The sequence below is a fragment of the Gopherus evgoodei genome, chromosome 1, assembly GCF_007399415.2.
Source record: "Gopherus evgoodei ecotype Sinaloan lineage chromosome 1, rGopEvg1_v1.p, whole genome shotgun sequence".
Taxonomy (NCBI): domain Eukaryota; kingdom Metazoa; phylum Chordata; order Testudines; family Testudinidae; genus Gopherus; species Gopherus evgoodei.
Genome location: NC_044322.1, coordinates 318,993,084 through 319,011,956, shown reverse-complemented (window position 1 = coordinate 319,011,956; position 18,873 = coordinate 318,993,084). Strand labels below are relative to the sequence as shown.

Here is an 18,873-nt window from a genome sequence, read left to right as displayed (position 1 = left end):
ATTTTTGGCTCTGTCTATGCTATAGTTTGGGCCATCTGGCTAATTGCAGGTGGCTTGGCTGGGACATCACTCTTTTGCTCTTTTGTGGTTTGTTATATTTGTTTGTATTCTAGTAGTGCCTAGAGGCAATTAGAAAATTGGGGAGTTAGGCACTGAGAGATTTAGAGCCAGATTTTTCAAGGTATGTAGGTGCATAAAACTCCATTGGCATTTGGCACCCACACACCCAGGCACTTCTAAAAATTCCATTAACAATGGGATTTACGAAAGTACTTAGGGGTGGAATCCACAAAAGGAATTAGGCATTGCAACACTTGCCTAATTTGTAGGCACCTACAAAATCACAAAAAGAGCCCTGTGATCTGCAAAGAAGAGTTAGACACCTAGACTCTCTATAGAATGAGGAGAGATAAAATGTGATCTCTAAAAGAGCATGCCTGAACTGACTAATGGGAGATGCTGATGTGTTAAGCCTTCCCACTTTCTCAGAAATAGGCACCTAAATCCTGGCTGCAGAGAGGTGCCTAGCTCTGCTAGTGATCCACATCTGGGACCTGTCTCCGTGCATAGGTGCCTACATAGTTTCTTGTGGGAAAGAGTTATGTGCCTGCCTTGCACCACACAAAGGTAGAGGTGGTGCCCACCTTATAGCTTTTTATCCCAGTGGCTAGAGCACTCATCTGGGAGGAGGAAAACCCAGGTTCAATTCCCCCAACCCTGCCAGAGAAGAGGATTTGGACAGGGGTGTCCCACCTCCCAGGAGGCTTCTCTAACCACTGAGCTCTTTGATAGAGGCTCCCTCAGTCTCTCCTGGTGAAGGGAGAAATAAAAAATGTTTGGCACAGGGGAGATTCAACACATGGTCTCCTAGTACTGGGACCACTGAGTCATTCCCACTCTTTTCTCTCTGTGGTCCATTGACCATTTAAGGATTTATCCAGAGTGGAACAGTTTCAACTGGATCTATTGAGAGAGCCCTGCATCAGACTACCGCAGAGCTCAGTTATTACAGCACACTCTTGAGAGTGAAAAGAAGCACTCTGTATCCATTCACTGAGGTGATATATTGTTGAGTAGGAGTGTTTTTCATGAAAGATTAGATCCTGGTTCCTGTGAAGCCAGCCAGCCCTGCTCCACCCACGCTCAGCCTCTTCCCCCTGAGACCGCACTTGCTGCTCACTCCTCTCTACCCCCTCCTCGCTCCTCTCCTCTCCCCTCCCCACTGTGCAAGCGATTGGCAGGGCCTCGGAGGGAAGAGGTTGAGCAGGGGCAGGGCCTTCAGGCAGAGCGGGGGACAGGGTCATGGTCCGGGCACTGGGGCCCACCAAAGTTTAATCCGGCCCTGCCTGGGACTGTGAATTACCTTGTTAACCCCTGCCTCCAGAGTGAGGGAGTCTGGCTTGTGGTAATTAGCTCTTAGCTCTCTAATACCACCAGCCTCTCTGTCACCCAAAGTTTGGACACCTAACCTGGTACTGGTCCTAGGTACCCTGAGAATCATCACAGTCTCCCACATCCCTGGTGACTAGTCTAACCATGGGGCTAAAAGTTATAGAATGGGTTCCATCTCCTTTGGATAGCTTTTAAATGGGGCCTGACACCTGTAGGTGCCCTCTGAGCATGCCTGATGAAGCCCCATGGGCAAGTTAGGTGTCCAAATGCCTATGTTCCCTGGTCCCAGACTTAGGCACCTAACTTTTAGGTGCCTAGAAAATCAGCCAGATTCACAAAGCCTGAGTCTGGCACTGGGGCAGTAGTTTACACAATCCCATGGGTGCCTATGGGGGATTCCAGCGAGAGGGGTGTGTCCTAAATAACACATTTCTCAAAGAGTTCAGTGCCTAAGTATGGGCTGCAGGGAGGTGACTACTTCTTCTTTGGGTTGTCAGCTCTATAGTACCTCTATGGATAATTAATGAAAGAAGAAAAATCAAGTATGAATGTCTCTCTGTAGCCTGGTGGTTTGTGCACTCGGTTGGAAGGTGAGTGATCCAGGTTTGAGTTCCCTTGCTACAATGACTTTTTAAAGCTTCAACAGGAGAGACTGAAGGAGCCATCCCCATCAGAATAGCCCAATGGTGAGGGCACTCACCTGAAAGGTGACAGATCCCTTTTTCTCCCTCAAGCAGAGGGGATTTGAACTGGGGGTTTCCCACAGCCTGGGTGAGTTCCCTAATCACTGGGCTAAAAGTTCTGAGAGAAGTTCTCCTCCTCCTCCAGCTGTTTTGTGTAAGCTTGTCCACAGGGGCTGGATTCAGTAGGCAAGCTCTGAGCATGCTTATTGGATTGGGCCCTGAGAATCTTTGCATTTAATAAAATGCCTTTTGGATAAGGCTCTTGGCATGGAAGCAGCTGTTCTATTTATTTAGGTCTGAAGCAATATATTCCACCTTTTCTGATTGTTTAAAGTAAAACATTTTTGTTTGTCATAGTTACTCTCTGAACTCTTGAAATTTGTAAAGAAAGTGGATATAAACTAGGAAGGTGTGTCAATTGTTCCTATTTACAAAGAGGGTGGAGGGAATCAGAGTGACTTGTCAGGAAATTAATATTTCAACTTCTAAGAGGCAGTGTTGTAAATCAGCCTAAGGGCTTCATCTTGCACCTTTTTAAAGTTAGTTTAAATTTAGTTGCTCTGCATATTTTAAACATCATACCAACTTTTCCAAATACTAGCTAGGCCAATCTCTACTAGAGTAGAACCTGTGAAAAGAAATGGTGTACTATCTATGTTATCCTGCCAAATTCTACTTTGTGTTATCCGTGCAAATCTGGAGCAAATAAATCCGTTGGTTCGATTCATTAACTTCATCTCCAGATTTACACCAGTACAACTGAAAACAGAACTTGGAGTCATGGTGTCTTGTTGTGATTCTTTGTGTATCAGTGATTTTTGTGTAGTTGCTACCAACAAAAATGGTGTGATTCAAAATATTAGTATTCTTCTTAGCAGTTGGTATGCATCTTTGAAAATATAGATGCATACATTTGTACACAAATGTAGATTGTGGTCACAAACTAAGTTAGGTACAGACATAAACATTTAAAGAGTCAGTCCTTTGCCTTTCATCCTAAAGTGCTCAAATGAGTAAGTCCCATATACATCTTCTATTTTCATATTTTCCTGTAATCTTGGGGGTGGGATGGGACATGACTACATATTCACAGTTAAACTGCCCTATATGGCATTTACCAATAATTTGGCAGATTGTTTTATTTCACCTCATTCTCTCAAACACAAACTGTTCTTAAATAATTGTCAGATGCAAAGTGTTCTGTTTTTCTCCCAGAGAAGCCAGACATGTCTGTCTTCTAATGTGTGTTTTGTTTTGTTTTTTTTAAATTTTACTACTGCTATTGTTTGAGACATTATTACAGGGAAAGGAAGATTAACATAGGATCCTTTGGATCTTGGCCACATCACAGCAGCTGTTGAAGGCTCAGTCCTGTTCCATTTGAAGTAATGACAAAATTCCAATTGACTTCTATTCTAGAATTCTAGTAGCAGGCAGCATGGCACAATGCTAATTATGCCAGCAGCTCCTAGTAAGGGATCTATACAGTAGATGCAACCTAGGTCTATGGTGGCTTTTTAGGTCATGTCATGATGAGAAATAAGAGAGAGGCCCATGTGGAAGACACCAGCTGGCCATTGTGATGTTGACATAACCTGCATTTGTATCATGTTCCACAGTGATGAGGCTGATGGTGGAGTGTGTTTTTTGAGGAGGGCAGGAGGGCTAGATGCCAAAGTAATGAGTGCATTTTAAGTAACAATTCAGATTCATTAGGTAGATTAAACAGATGCATTTATAAATACAACCCTAAGTCTGGTGTAGGATGATGTCATAATGGTTATTCATAATGTTTAAAATTCTCTTCTTGTGAAGCTGATATTTAATAAACAGTTCTTTTATTTAAACATTTAAAATGGCTGTGTCACTTTAACTTGCAGCTGAATTCCTCTAGTTGTGCTGTTTACTCAAAGCTTTATATGTTATAGAAAATGACAGTGTTGTGCTTTTAAAATTTTTTTCTTAAGTATAATCTGAAGTGTAGCATAAATACAGATGTCTGTTTTGCCTCAACATGGATTAATACACTAATTTAGTTTTCAGAAAACAATTCAGCCTGAAAAAGGGATGACATTGTCTTTGTATCTATTTAAATATAATACTGGTGTAATGGCTTGAGGAGAGATCAGTTATTGAGGAAAATGGAGCTGCTGCTTTAGTCCATTTATTAGTGCCCTAGCTTTTATTCCTAATGGAAAAAACAGTAGTTATGTACATTCTGAAGTGCACTGCTCCTACCAGAACACGATTTAATACATTAAATCGGTCTATAATCTAAACAAATAAAGTTAGCCCAAATATAATGTCAGAAAAGTACCAAATAAGGCCAGAGATACTCCTTGGCTCTGTGAAAAGCTGATTGCACAATAAGTTTCCATAATATTTCATTTGTTTTTTGACAGTGCATAAAGATGTGAGAAAATAACCAAGAGGCAGCTAGGTTAGTTCTATCTCTGCTTTTTGTTGTGTTGTTGCTTACCTTGTTTTCATGTATTTACTTTATATACATACATCTATCTTGTCTTTATTATGAACACTTATCTAGTTTTCTGCATCTTTTGCCCTAAAAAGCACAAAGACAATGAAATAAAAAGAAACTGGCTTTCAGAAATGCACTGATTTTCAATCAAGTCAGTAACGTGGGATTTTTTCTTGTTACAATCTGGACCACAGGTCACTGAAAGAATATCCAGTAGCAAAAAACTGTAATATGAAATCACAAGAGCTTACATTTAGACTCCTTCCCATGCAAGGTGACTCCAGCACTCATCATTGCTCCCTTATTTTTTTCACTAGTAGTAATTTAGAGATTAACTTAATTTGTTTTCATAAGGGGATAGTGTAACACCCAGCTAGTCAGAAAAATAGAGTTACTAAATAATACTTTATGGCATGAGAATAACTATCTGGACTGCCAGAAGGTCTCTAATGCTATTTAAGAAGTCATCACCTCACATGAGATCATGCTTTATGGCTACAAATGCTAAGACAAACAGTAATTGACTTACCTGGCACACATTCTGTCCATTCAGTATTACAGGCTATTGTGAGCTTTGCCGGCCACACCCTAGCAGACCCAGCCAGCTAAGTCTTAGGAAACAGCTTCTATGTATCAGTCCTCCTAAATACTGATTCCTTTTTTAGCCCTAGGAAAAACTCCAGGCTTGGCTGCACAATTAGAGCATTTTCTTGAAGTGGATTAATAATGCCGTGAGGGTCATGCATCGCCAAGCTAGTACTTGAAATACTGAATAGCTCAAAATCTCTCCCTCTATTTATTTCATTCCCAGAAAAACTAACACTAGATTGGAAAAAGAGGTTCCCAACTGAGAAGTGGCCCCCTGCTCTGCCCAATAAATCAGAGAGAAGTTGTAAAATCATAGAGCAGTCCTAGAAAAAGCTTTGATCAGAATGATAAGTAGTTCCCTCCTAACATCTGCAAATAAAATGGAAGTAGTTATCTAGGGTAAACTCTAAAATGTTTCCCTCCTTTCATATCCTTCAACCTGTTATTTCAATACTTTGATGTTTACTGTCACACTTAGATCTTTCTTCATACTCACATGACAGAATGGTAAGGCATAGTTACCCTAATGTAGCTGTAGGTATCTTCTTTGAAGTACATATTTAAGCCACAGTCCTGCAGATTGCTCTGGGTGGACAGAATCCTGTACCTGCAGAACCCTTGCTTGTGAGCACCAGGACCCATCCATGGGAAACTTTTTGCCATATTTCGGTCTCAATTAAAATTTAAAACTGGAATTACATCAGTTGCTGTAGGTAGCAGTAGTTGCTTTTTAGCTTCTTATGTGTAATTCATCACATCCCTCATATAGTGAAGTGTTTCTAAAGGCAACTTGGACAGCCTCTTGTTCTTAAGCCTTTTGCTAGAGAGACGTTGTCATAACCTAGTCCCAGATTTGGACCTTAGCGTCCAAAATATGGGGGTTAGCATGAAAAACCTCCAAGCTTAGTTACCAGCTTGGACCTGGTACTGCTGCCACCACACAAACTTAGAGTGTTTTGGGGCACTCTAGTCCCCCCGAAACCCTTCCCTGGGGACCCCAAGACCCAAACCCTTGAGTCTCACAACAAAGGGAAATAAATCTTTTCCCTTCCCCCCTCCAGGTGCTTCTGGAGAGATACACAGAAGCAACCTCCGTGAATCTAAGCAGAGGGAGTCCACCCTCTGTAATTCCAGTCCTGGAAACAAAAGCACTTTCCTCTTCACCCAGAGGGAATACAAAATCAGGCTAGTAAATCTAACACACACAGACCTCCCCCCTGACTTCTTCCTCCCACCAATTCCCTGGTGAGCTGCAGACCCAATTCCCTGAAGTTCCCCACTAAAGAAAAACTCCAACAGGTCTTAAAAGAAAGCTTTATAGAAAAAGAAAGAAAAATACATACAAATGGTCTCTCTGTATTAAGGTGACAAATACAGGGTCAATTGCTTAAAAGAAATATGAATAAACAGCCTTATTCAAAAAGAATACAATTCAAAGCACTTCAGCAATTATAGACATGTAAATACAAAAGAACATATAAATCCCTATCTGATCTTTGGTACTCACAACTAGGAAACAGAAGATTAGAAAGCAGGAAATAGAAAAATTTCTCATCCGAGAGAGCATACAGGCAGAAGACAAAGAACTCAGACACAAAATTCCCTCCACCCAGAGTTGAAAAAAATCCTGTTTCCTGATTGGTCCTCAGGTGGTTCAGATTACTTCTTTCCAGGTGAAAGAGAGGTTAACCCTTAGCTATCTGTTTATGACAGACCTCTAGGTCAATGATGAATTGAAAAAATAAACTCAGTATTCGGGTTGCGAGGCATCTGGTTTTCGACTGGAATGCCTGGTCGAAAAAGGACCCTGGTGGCTCTGGGCAGCACTGCTGACTAGGCCATTAAAAGTCTGGTCAGTAGTGCAGCGAGGGGCTAGGGCTATGGCAGGCTCCCTGCCTTCTCTAGCTCCGCACAGCTCATGGAAGTGGCCACCAGGTCCTCATGGCCCCTAGGCACATGGGTGACCAGGGAGGTTCCGTGTGCTGCCCCTGCCCCAAGTCTCAGTTCTGCAGCTCCCATCAGCCAGGAACCACAACTAATGGGAGCTGCAGGGGAGGTGCCTGTGGACACGAGTTCAGTGCGCAGAGCCTTCCTAGCCGCCCATACGCCTTGGGCCACAAGGACCTGGCATCTGCTTTCTGGGATCCACGGTAAGTGCTGCTGGGACCTTGCACCCCACCATACCCCAACTCCCTGTGCCAGCCTGGAGCCCCATCCTTTACCCCAAACTCCTCATCCCTGGCCCTCACCCCCCTCTTGCACCCCAACCCCATGTCCCAACCCAGTGAAAGTGGGTGAGGGTGAGGGAGAGCGAGTGATGGAGGGAGGGGGGATGGAGCAAGCGGAGAGGAGGGCTCAGAGAAGGGGCAAGACAGGGGTGTTTGGTTTTGTGCGATTAGAAAGTTGGCAACCCTAGTCAGTATCTTTCTTCTAACACAGAAACCTCTCACAAGCAGTCATGAGCCTAACCACATCATCATGTTTTACACTCACTTCTTGTGCCTTGTCTTTAGTTAGGCCTTGATCCTGCAAAGACTTATGTATGTGCTTCACTTTATACATTTGAGTAGTCCCATTGATTTCAAAAGGAGTATTGACAGGCATTAAGTTAAGCACAGCAGGTAGGATCCATGAAAGGACTTAGGCATTTGCAATGCTGAGGATCACAACACCTAATTTTTAGATGCCTAGAAAATCACAAGAACATCACTGCAGTACACAAAGCCAAGTTAGATACCAAGTCTCCCTATACAATGAATGTGATCCACAAAAGTCAGCACACTAGGCGGGGAGCCACTTAAGTTACCAATGGGTAATGCCAACAAGAGGGGTGTTTGCTAAGCCTTGGCTCAGGGAGAGGCACCTAAATTTGGGCTGCAGGGAGGTACCTATTTCTTCTTAGTGATCCAGGAACCTGCTGCCTGGATGTACCTATGCCACTTCTTGAGGGGATGAGTTAGGTACCTGCTTTGCTTCAGACACAACAGCTGGAGGAAAGAGAAAAAGGAGGAGCCCCCAGAACAAAAAATCCCATAGTTCAGTGGTTAGAGCAGCTTCCTAAGAGGTGGGAGACTCCTATTCAAATCATTTTTCCTCCTCTGGCAAAGAGGGGTTAATTGAACCTGGGTCTCCCACATCTCCAGCAAGTGTTCTAACCACTAGGCTAAAAGGTATATAGTGAGCAACTCCTCCTCCTCCAGCCAGACTTTACGTGGGACCTGGCTGGATAGGTGTGCTTAGAGGCTATCAACTGAATCTGTCCCCACATATGAGCTAGGCAGCTAAATGCCCATCTTCCCTTGGTTTGTGATTTTGCTCTGGGGTTTAGCTGGGAGATAGGCATCTGGATGCCTAGAGGGAGGAAGCAGTGCACATGCTCAGAGGCAGATACTTAAGTGTGGAGGGAACCTTTACCCTTAAAACTTAGGCACCAAGTGAATTTAGGCACCTATGGAGTATGGCAGGAGTTTTGTGGATAACAGTGGAGCCAAAACTGGGATTTAGGTGCCTAAATCTGGGGTGTAGGTGCCTATGTACCTCTAATACTGACTGTAATACATTAGTAAGATAAGGCAATAAAGTCAAAATAAGGGTTTTCTCAACCTTTGCTTTGTACTTCCCACAATCTCCTCTGTCCTCCTTGTCCATGTGCTGCTCTATTAACTGCATCTAAATTCCCTTGTCTCTCTAAAGGAATCACTAAGATCTGAGCTCACCTATCCCATCCACCTTTTGATTGCTTCATAACCAACACATTTTAAATATAATTTTGTAGCATCAGTTCTTTATCACCAAAACAGCTGATAAAGACTCAAAACGCAATGAGGAAAGGAAATATTTAGCTGAAGCAGTGTTCCCAAGGACAGGCCAACCTCATTGTTTCTTTCCTCCTACCCTTCCCCTTAATTGTATAAATGAAAATGGCAGTTCAAGTTGCTAAACACTTTTCATTATAAGGCCTTGTTTTCAAGTTGCTTTTAACTTTGCCATACAGAATCCCTTTGGGGTGAAATTTTCCATGCCAGGTATCTGCCTTTATATCTGCCTATTTTTTTTTTATTATTTTCAGCAAAAAATCTCAGCTTTTTCTCAGAATGAGAATAGGGGGAAATACTTTGTTTTGCCTATATAATCATGCTCAGAGGTATGTAACTCGTGTTACAGCTAAATTTTCCTAAGCGTCTGTCCTGAGCATGCTCCAGCCCAGGAGATGAGCAGGACTTTCCCTGCAATTGCTGTTTCCAGCTGCTGTGGCTGGAACTGAAAGCTCGAAGGCTGGATCTCCTGTGGTCAAGGCACCCCTCCTGGCAACCAAGAAGCATGCAAGGAGGAGAAGGCAGATGTATCTTGACTGGAATGCAGAGGTCGAAAAGCCGTGCCTGGAGAGCTGGTGAGGGAGAAACCTAGATCGTGGATGGTGATGGTAAAGACCTAGATGGAGGATTGGGATGAAGAACTAGCGGGCTGAGGAGTCGAGGACTGGTGAGGAGTGCTCTAAACCCTGCTGATGAACTCTGCTAATGGCATTTCAGAACTTTTCTTTCCCTCCTTCAGTCTGCTTTTTTTTTTTTAAAAGACCTAGGAAATTACATACAAACTGCTACATTAAAAGAACATTCAGGTTGCAAAGCCAATCACTCAAGTTAGGAAATGCCAGAAATAAGGCTGCTGATGTGATGTTAATTTGGCCCCCTTGTGCATAAGTTTTACTATAAAGTGATTACATGATCACATACTATTCTTTCCACAGGGTCATGGCCTCATTCAGAATAAATGGGGCTTAGATAATGAATCTGGGTTGTGTGTTGGATTCCTGGATTGAGGCAGTGGATTGCAGGGTTAAAAAAAGGATGATTTTATGGCTTAGGCAGATGAATGCCACTCTGGTGAACTGTATTCTATCTTTGCCTCTGCCATAGAATTTTTGTGTGATTTGAGGTGTGTCACTTACACCAAACTCTTCAGAGGTGGCCACTAAAGTGTTCCTTGTTTTCTGAGTTCCCAAATTGAAAGAGTAGCATGTTCTAACCCTCCAATGATGAATGCAGAACCAAGGGTAAAAGTGATGTATTCTGAAATACCTTTGTAGTCCCATTTCTTGAACAATCATGTAGCAGAAATAGTTGTGATTGAGCTGGGAAATTAGTTAATTAACCATTGGAACAATTTACCCTGAGTTGTGGATTCTCCATTAATGACCATTTTTTAAATGAAGATTGAGTTTTCTTTTTGTCAGAGATGTGCTCTAGGAATAATTTGAGCAATTTCTATGGCCTGTGTTATACAGGAGGTCAGACTAGATGATCACAGTGGTCCCTTCTGGACCTTGTAATCTACGAATGATTTGTCATTTATTTATTTAAATTGATACATTCTCTAAGTGTAAAATGTTTAGCCAAAAAGTAAAGACTACAACATAAATGTCAGACATAGTTCTATGATATAAAACTATAATCCACTAAAAATGGTTTTTCACAGTCAGCTACCTTATTTGTATATTTCCTATCCAATTTTGCCTAGTTGTACCAATGGAAAAAAAATGACTAATCAGTACTAAAGACAAAGATATATATGGACAAGATCCCATAAATTGATGAATTTTTAAGAGAATTAACCCATCATTCTTTCATCTAGGACAAGCAGGATTTTTTTGTCTTGATAGGTGAGTGGCATACGCCCCCAATTTGGTCAATTTAATGTACCCTTTCTGCACATATGCACATTAAACATTATTTGAAAGCTGCTTATGTCTATTTTAAGATGAGGTATGATGTGGAGCTGTCAAGTGGTGCTCTTACATAGAAATGCATATAAATAATGACATAATCAACATGATAAAATGACCACTTTGGAATATTTGCATTAGTTTCAGGTAGTTTAATTACTTTTGTATTTCAAGACATAAAATTAAATTTCTTTGACCTCAAAGCAACACAACAATCTAAAGGGTAAAACAAAATCTAGTAATTTTGTGCACTGAAATTTAATTGCACTGTTGACATTTCTAGTTCACATCATTATCATCATTTTGTTCATTGTTATCTCTGTTGAGAGTGCTTGTGCTACCATAATCTTCATTGTCTTGGCATGTGTACAGTTCTGTGCAGGGAAGATTGTTCTGACTACAGACAGAATTGATGGTGCAGCAACCCCTACTGGTACATGCACAGATAAGGTCTTGTAGAAGCTCAGAAGCCATTGGGCCCTTGAAGAATACAGGAAATGGCTAATCATCAATATTTTTCCATCCGTGTTGCAATGGTGATCCAGTAACTGGTTTATCTATGCATGAAGACATCCAAATCTTTATTTGCCAAGATGCTTTTTGATATGACTTGTCCTTTTTGATGGCTAGATTGAGGCACAAGCAACACAGGTCTTCATGGGTCTCCTTTTCTTTCTCTCTCTGATCATACAGCATTGCTACCAACTTCCTTGCTGTAGAAATCACAGCTTATCCATCACTCTCCCAATTTGGCAAGATATCTGAAGTGGTAAGCTCCCTTTGTTTTGACAACATTAAACCGATTTCTTTTCCCACTAACAAATAGGGATGACAGTCACATCCTTAATGCGCATACAGCAGGAAGTATGTTGTGGAAGTCAGAAGTGAGTGTATCACAAATTGTTAGCTTGTCAGTTGTGCTGTTAACAGTGCCTGTGTCAATCTGTTATCTAGGTATTCCATTCTTGGAAACGGTGAACAGTAAGGGCGAAAGCATCTGTATTAGGTGATCTAATTACTGATTCCTTTGACAGTAAGTGATCCAAAAGCCATATTGGCACATATAGCGTCCAGAAGCATCTTTCTGTCCACTTTCTCTTGAGTACTGCACAGGTCTTAGGCTTCTCCAGCTCTTTTACTGGTGATGGACTTTGCTACTTCAGTATTGGAAAACCATCCAGTAATGAGGAGTGCTTTTGCTAGGTGTGCTACTACACTCAAGTGCATTTTGAACCATATATTCACAGAGGAATTTTACAAGTGACTGCTTATTGGATGCCATGTTAGAAACTTTTTCCATGGAGGCTCGGGATATCCATCAATCACCTGGTATGTCTTGCATACAACCCTAGATCCTGTCCAGTGCTATCTTTTGTAGTTTTCGTAGAGTTACTTTTGTCAGATCTGTGAAAGACTGAGATTACAGAATTAGCTTTGTCAAATCCTTCTAGGACCTGCCTCAGATATGCAGCAGCCAATTCACTGAATGTGTCGAATTTGTCTTCAGCCATCATTTGTGTGACAGCTATGGCATCTCTGATGCACACAGTGGTTTCTTTGTTGCGTGCTCTTAGCTCATGGATTCTTTCAGCTTGAACTTCCAGCTAATGCCATAATTCAACTTTGTCCTCACTCTTCCATCAACATGGAAGAGGGACATAGGCACAGGTTCTATTGGGTAACAAAGAACAGTTGCCATTGAAACATCATCTTTCTATGGACACAGCTCTATGGGAAAACAATTTATAAACTGATAGTTGCTGTGATTGTCTGTCCCTTGCCAGACTTAAATTTGGTCGTCTTGTCCATGTCAGCAAATGTTTTGATGCCAGATAGCTTCTCTAGCCCTATCAAGACATATGCACTTTGATTCTGATGGGACATCTCTCACAAATCTCTCCATTTGTTCTTCACCAATATCTGCCATTTTCAGAAGGGATTCTTGTATGTCTGTTATACTCCATGTATGTTGATAAGCCACCTCTGGATGTGATTCACAGTCAAATGGGTTTGTTATATTGTTGATGACATGGTTGGCAAGAGCTATAACATGGTGTTCATCCCTCTTCATTGCAGAGGGTTTGTGGATTTTGGTCTTCATTATTTCTTGTTCATTTCTTTCTTTCATAGTTTTTGCATATTTATAATATGGAGCTGAGTACTGTCTTCTCTAACCCTAAAACTGACCTATGCATAAGTGTCACTGACAGCTAGTTTCTAGATTATTCCAAAGGCTAGTATTGCATGCGTAGGCAATTTCAACTTAAACCTTTTACCAGGCAGAGTAGATGCTACATTGTATGTACAAAAGCTTACACACAGAAGCATTACATTAGGAGTTCATGTACATTCATGTCTACCCACTAAGAAGTACAAACCATGGGCACACAGTCTATACTGCTAGGGATGCACAACCTGATCTGGTCAGCAAATTTATCTTGAAAATATAGACAACTATTATCATCACTTGTGAGATACTTTGACCACTAGGTCTATGTCCTGTGAAAACATATCATGTTAGTATATTGTACAATGTGTTTATTCGCCACTTTTGCCACATGCTAAACAACTTAATCAAAAGACTGGAAGAGATCTCAAGAGGTCATCTAGTCCAGTCCCCTGCACTTGTGGCAGGACTAAATGTTATCTAAGCCATCCCTGACAGGTGTTTGTCTAACCTGCTCTTAAAAATCTCCAGTGATGGAGATTCCACAATCTATTACTACCTTGACAGTTAGGAAGTTTTTCCTAATATCCAACCCAAACCACCCTTACTGCAATTCAAGTCCATTGCTTCCTATCCTCAGAGGACTGGTTCTCAATGACGGGCACATGTACTCTTGGGGGGCGCGGTATGCAGAGGTCTTCCATGGGGTACATCAACTCATCTAGATATTTGCTTAGTTTTACAAAAGGCTACATAAAAAACACTAGAGAAGTCAGTACAAACTAAAATTTCATACAGACAATGACTTTATACTGCTTATATGCTTTACACTGAAATGTAAATAAAATATTTATATTTCAATTGATTTATTCTATAATCATATGGTAAAAATGAGAAAGTAAGCAATTTTTCAGTAATCGTGTGCTGTGACACTTTTGTATTTTTATGTCTGATTTTTTGTAAGCAAGAAGTTTTTTAAAGTGAGGTAAAACTGGGGGGTGGGGAGGGGTACACAAGAGACTCCTGAAAGGGATACAATAGTCTGAAAAGGCTGAATGCCATTGTCTCAGAGGTTATTCTCCCTCTTCCTTGTAACAACCTTTTATATACTTAAACTGTTATCATATCACCTGTCCAGACTAAACAAACCCAGATTTTTTTCAATCTTCCTTCATAGGTCATGTTTTCTAGACCTTTAATCATTTTTGTTGCTCTTCTCTGGATTTTCTCCAATTTGTCCACATCTTTCCTGAAATGTGGTGCCCAGAACTGGACACAATATTCCAGTTGAGGCCTAATCCGCGCAGAGGAAAGTGGAAGAATTACTTCTCATGTCTTGCTTACAACACACCTGCTAATACATCCAAGAATTGGTTTTTTTTTTTTTGGTTTTTTTTTTTTTTGTTTTTTTTTTTTTTGGAACAATGTTACACTGTTCACTCATATTTAGCTTGTGATCCACTGTGACCCCCAGATATCTTTCTGCAGTACTCCTTCCTAGGCAGTCATTCCCATTTCGTAGGAGCACAATTGATTGTTCCTTCCCAAGTGGAGTACTTTGCATTTGTCCTTATTGAATTTCATCCCGTTTATGTCACACAATTTCTCCAGTTTGTCCATATTTTGAATTTTAATCCTATCCTCTAAAGCACTTGCAACCCCTCCCTACTTGGCATCATCCGCAAACTTTATAAGTGTACTATCTATGCCATAATCTAAATAATAGATGAAAATATTGAACAGAACCAGACCCAGAACTGATCCCTGTGAGACCTCGTTTGATATGCCCTTCCAGCATGACTGTGAACCACTGATTGCTACTGTCTGGGAATGGTTTTCCAAATAGCTCCTACCACCTTATAGTAGTTCTATATAGGTTGAATTTCCCTAGTTTGTTTATGAGAAGGTCGTGCAAGACAGTATCAAAAGCTTTACTAAAGTCAAGATGTACCACATCTACTGCTTCCCCTCATCCACAAGGCTTGTTACCTTGTCAAAGAAAACTACTGTATTAGGTTGGTTTGACACAATTTGACAAATCCATGCTGACTGAAAATATTTGCCCATACAAAACCAATACAAATCTTTTAACACATTATTGTTTGGTAGCTTTGACCAATAAACATCAAATTAAGATGCTGAAATTAACTAACAGTAAAAACAATAGTCATAGTCATGTTGCAGTGTTTTGGGAGCTATGTTAAACAATTACTTTCTTATTTTGGATACCATTGTTTCACCTTGTCTGCAGGCTTACAGCACCACCTGAGATCGTCATGTAAGACCTCCTCTAAACATCCATAAAATACACCCACATCACATATCATTTGAAAGATTATGTAGGGTGGGTACATTAAACTCCAACAAACAGCTCTTTCTGGAGAATTATGACATTCCTATGAAGGTTTATGTGTGAAGTGATTTATGTTGGAAGAAAATGGTCAGTTGAGATCACATGTAATTTCCAGTTTATCTGCATTCCTGCTTCCCTAGGGCATAGGAGCCATCTCTTTCAGTATTGAAATTGTCAACTTATCTCTCACCTAGTTTCAAAATAATTTGAGTAACAGTGCATGCTATCTTATCCTACTTGTCTTTAAAGAGAGATGACATTGTGAGTTATGTTTGCTTTGAAGTAAGACAATCGTCAAGTATGTTAGTCTAAATGATCTGCCAGTGAATCTAAAACGAAAATTTACAATTTAAAATAATACACTGAATATATGTCTCCCGAATACTTATGGTGTGGGAATAAGGGTAAAAATCTTGATACACAATGTTCCTGATTCACCATTGCATTACTCCAGTTTTATAGTTGTATAAAGCCATTCTGGTTAATGGAGAGGCAGGATTGTCTAGTGGTTGGAGAACTAGCCTTAGAAAAAGGAGACCCAAGTTCAGTTCTATGGTCCATCCCAGGCTTCTTATGTGGCCTTGGAAAAGTCACATATGGTAAAAAAATTTTCAAAAGGAACTTGAGTGCTTCACAGGGTATCATGGGAATAAATACATTAGACTAAAAGTTGCTCAGATAATGTGGTAAACAGGTTCAATATAAGTATCTCAAATAGGTTATATGGCAGTAATGAATCCCAGAATTTGACAATGACCTAATATTAGAAACAGTTGATCAATGTTTATTTAATTCTGCTGGTACAGCCTATTCTCCTCTTTTGAGAGGATAACATTTTAATGAGGAGAATTCAGTTGGGGTTTGATGCAAAACCTATTCAGATTCACAGAAAAATTCCCATTGATATCTACAAGCTTTGGATCAGATCCTTGGCTAGGTCAAATTACTACAAGTGAAAATGGGACTTGATTTATCCCCTGCCCCAATTACAGAGGTCTGCTCATTGCTATATACTGTACATTTGGAAAACCTATATTTTTCCTTTTGAATTTGAGTTGCAATTTCAAACCCTGTCTTCAAAACAAGATTATCAAACATGAAATATAAGCAAAGCTCTTAGTAAATCTGGATGCAAGTTTAGCAGTCATTCATTGCACATTATTAAACATTTTTCACAAATCAGTGTTGTCACTGTAATTAGAAGCCTCTTTATACTGCATTACTGGCATGTTAATCTGATAGACGTTGTTAATATCAAGGTCTTAAATATGACATTTACATTAAAAACATTCTTGCTCTTGAGACATCTGTGATTTATTCTGTTTACATTAGAGACTTTCACATCATTTAGGAGAACTTCATAATATATTAGTGACTTTGTATTAACCTCTTGGTATAATTCTGAGTTAAATTTGTAAAGCAAGTAATAGTCTAGGCTGATTATATTTGCTAATTTCATATTATAATTAAGGCTGGACTTCTGGCATGGCCACCATAAGTTTTGGAACTAACAATTTTTACAAAAAACTAAACAAACTAACTAAAAAAACAAAACCCCCCACCAACCATGGGCTGGTTTTTTTTTATTTGTATTTTCTGCCTGTATATGAGTGGGTGGGAGGAGGGTGAATGATAAATAGGGGAAGAGATTTCAATGAGAGCCTTGAAAGCTGCAAATTTAAGTCTTGGGCTGCCTAAGGGGTTATTGGAGAAAAGGAGCTTACCTACAACTATCTTCAAGAGATTAAATCCTCCATGGAGTCTTAAAGCTCCACCCTCCCCCCCTCCAGGAAAAAAGATCTTGAGAGTCAGACTGGGTTTCAACACGTAGTTCCAATATGGCAACACGTCTGTTCAGAATTGTCCACTGTTACCCACAGAACTGTCCACTTAGCACACTTTGTGATTCGCAATAAAAGTAATTGGAAAAAATGAAGGTTGGGGTGAGTGCAAAATAATGCCAAGAACTTTTAACATTTTAAAAACTATATTTCCTTGACTTCTGCCCTTCTTCCCATTAAAACCCCTCTGATTCTCTCTATAAAATAAAATTAAAAATATCCATGAGAAAATGATGGTCCTAATTACAATATAAAATATATATGGATCAGATTGTGGCCCAGCTGTTTAGGGAAGTAAAACACACAACCTCTGTGGTTCTCCAGAACTTGGGGTTCCTTTCTTTCACAGCTCCCGCACCACCCCTTGCTTAGGGCAGATTGTAAATGTCAATGCAAGGTTAAAGTTAGAAATAAAAATGCCAAAAATTAGAAAACAGGGACCGGGAAAACAAGAATGTCACAGTAAGATTAAGATTAACTCAGCCACATTCTGTAGTGCAAGTGGAATCCATTTCTTACCGGTAGGGAGGGCATGGCGGGCAATGACCACCTCACATACCCTCCATGTGACTCTTCCCCACCCTGCCCCTGGGATTCCCATGCTCTCCCCATCCCCTCCCCATGATCCAACCCCCTTACCTGGGGAGGGGCTGGGGCAGGTACAGCCATGCAGGAGGCTGCCTGCGTTCTGCTCCTTTCCCCGCTGCGGTTCCCACCAGGCTCTCCTGGGAACCACAGTGGGGAAAGGAACAGAATGCTGGCAGCCTCCGGTGGCTGTACCCGCTCTAGCCCAAGTCCTGTCCTCCGATGGGGACTGCTGTATAGATGGGAGACACTGCGTGGAAGGTCCGGGGACAGTACAGCTGTGCCGGAGGGGCCGTCTGTGTGGGGCCACCCTGTGAATTTCCATGAATTTCTCCTCCTGTGAATTTCCGGTACACCGTACCAGCTATAAATATCTTGCTGGTAAGGCATACCAGACCATTCCGTCCTACTTGCACTTGTGTCCACATTACATGTACAGGCCAAGTTCAGCCAAGAAGTAAGTGTATCTAATTCATATTGACTTTGATGGGAGATGCTCTCATTTATGCAAGGGCTGAATTGGCCCTATGATAAAAATATTTCTGTTACTAGTTAGGTTGTTGAGTGTGTACTTTACTATACAGTGGGCCAAATTCATCTCTGATGTAACTCCACTGTCTGCAGGTGAGTTTTTTTACCGGGGATGAATTTGGCCAAGTACATGCACTGTGAGGCAGAGTGTCTGATTTTGAATGTTTGAACTTTGCTTTTGTTTGGAAATAGCTGAGCATAAATCTCATTGAAATCTTGGTCCAGACTTTGAACTGACCGTATCTTGTATACCCCAATTCCAGATGCGTTGTGTACAATATTGGCTTGACCTTGGCTTCAGCCTCTACAGGCCTCCTCAGGATCCTGGGCCAGAGATGTCAGTGACCTCCAACAAGTATGCTAGTGATGGTAGTATTTTTGATGTACTGCTGCTCCTCCCTGAGAGTCTACCTGTACAGTGTCACAGGTTCAATCCTGTCATCTTTAATCAATATAATTGTTAGATCAGTAAGGCAGATCCTGAGATGCTATCTACATCCACATTGTAACAGGGTGGCTTGCCCATTAA

General features: G+C 40.9%; 1 protein-coding gene across 1 annotated transcript in view; it reads right to left on the bottom strand.

Annotated features, from left to right (window-relative positions):
* Positions 1-5,172, bottom strand: part of TES (testin LIM domain protein) — a 59,887-nt gene extending 54,715 nt beyond the window's left edge. Inside the window, exon 1 of the mRNA XM_030549056.1 lies at positions 5,084-5,172. The gene's annotated coding sequence lies outside the window, so the exon portion shown is untranslated. The remainder of the gene's footprint in view (positions 1-5,083) is intronic.
* Positions 5,173-18,873: the final 13,701 nt, after the last annotated feature.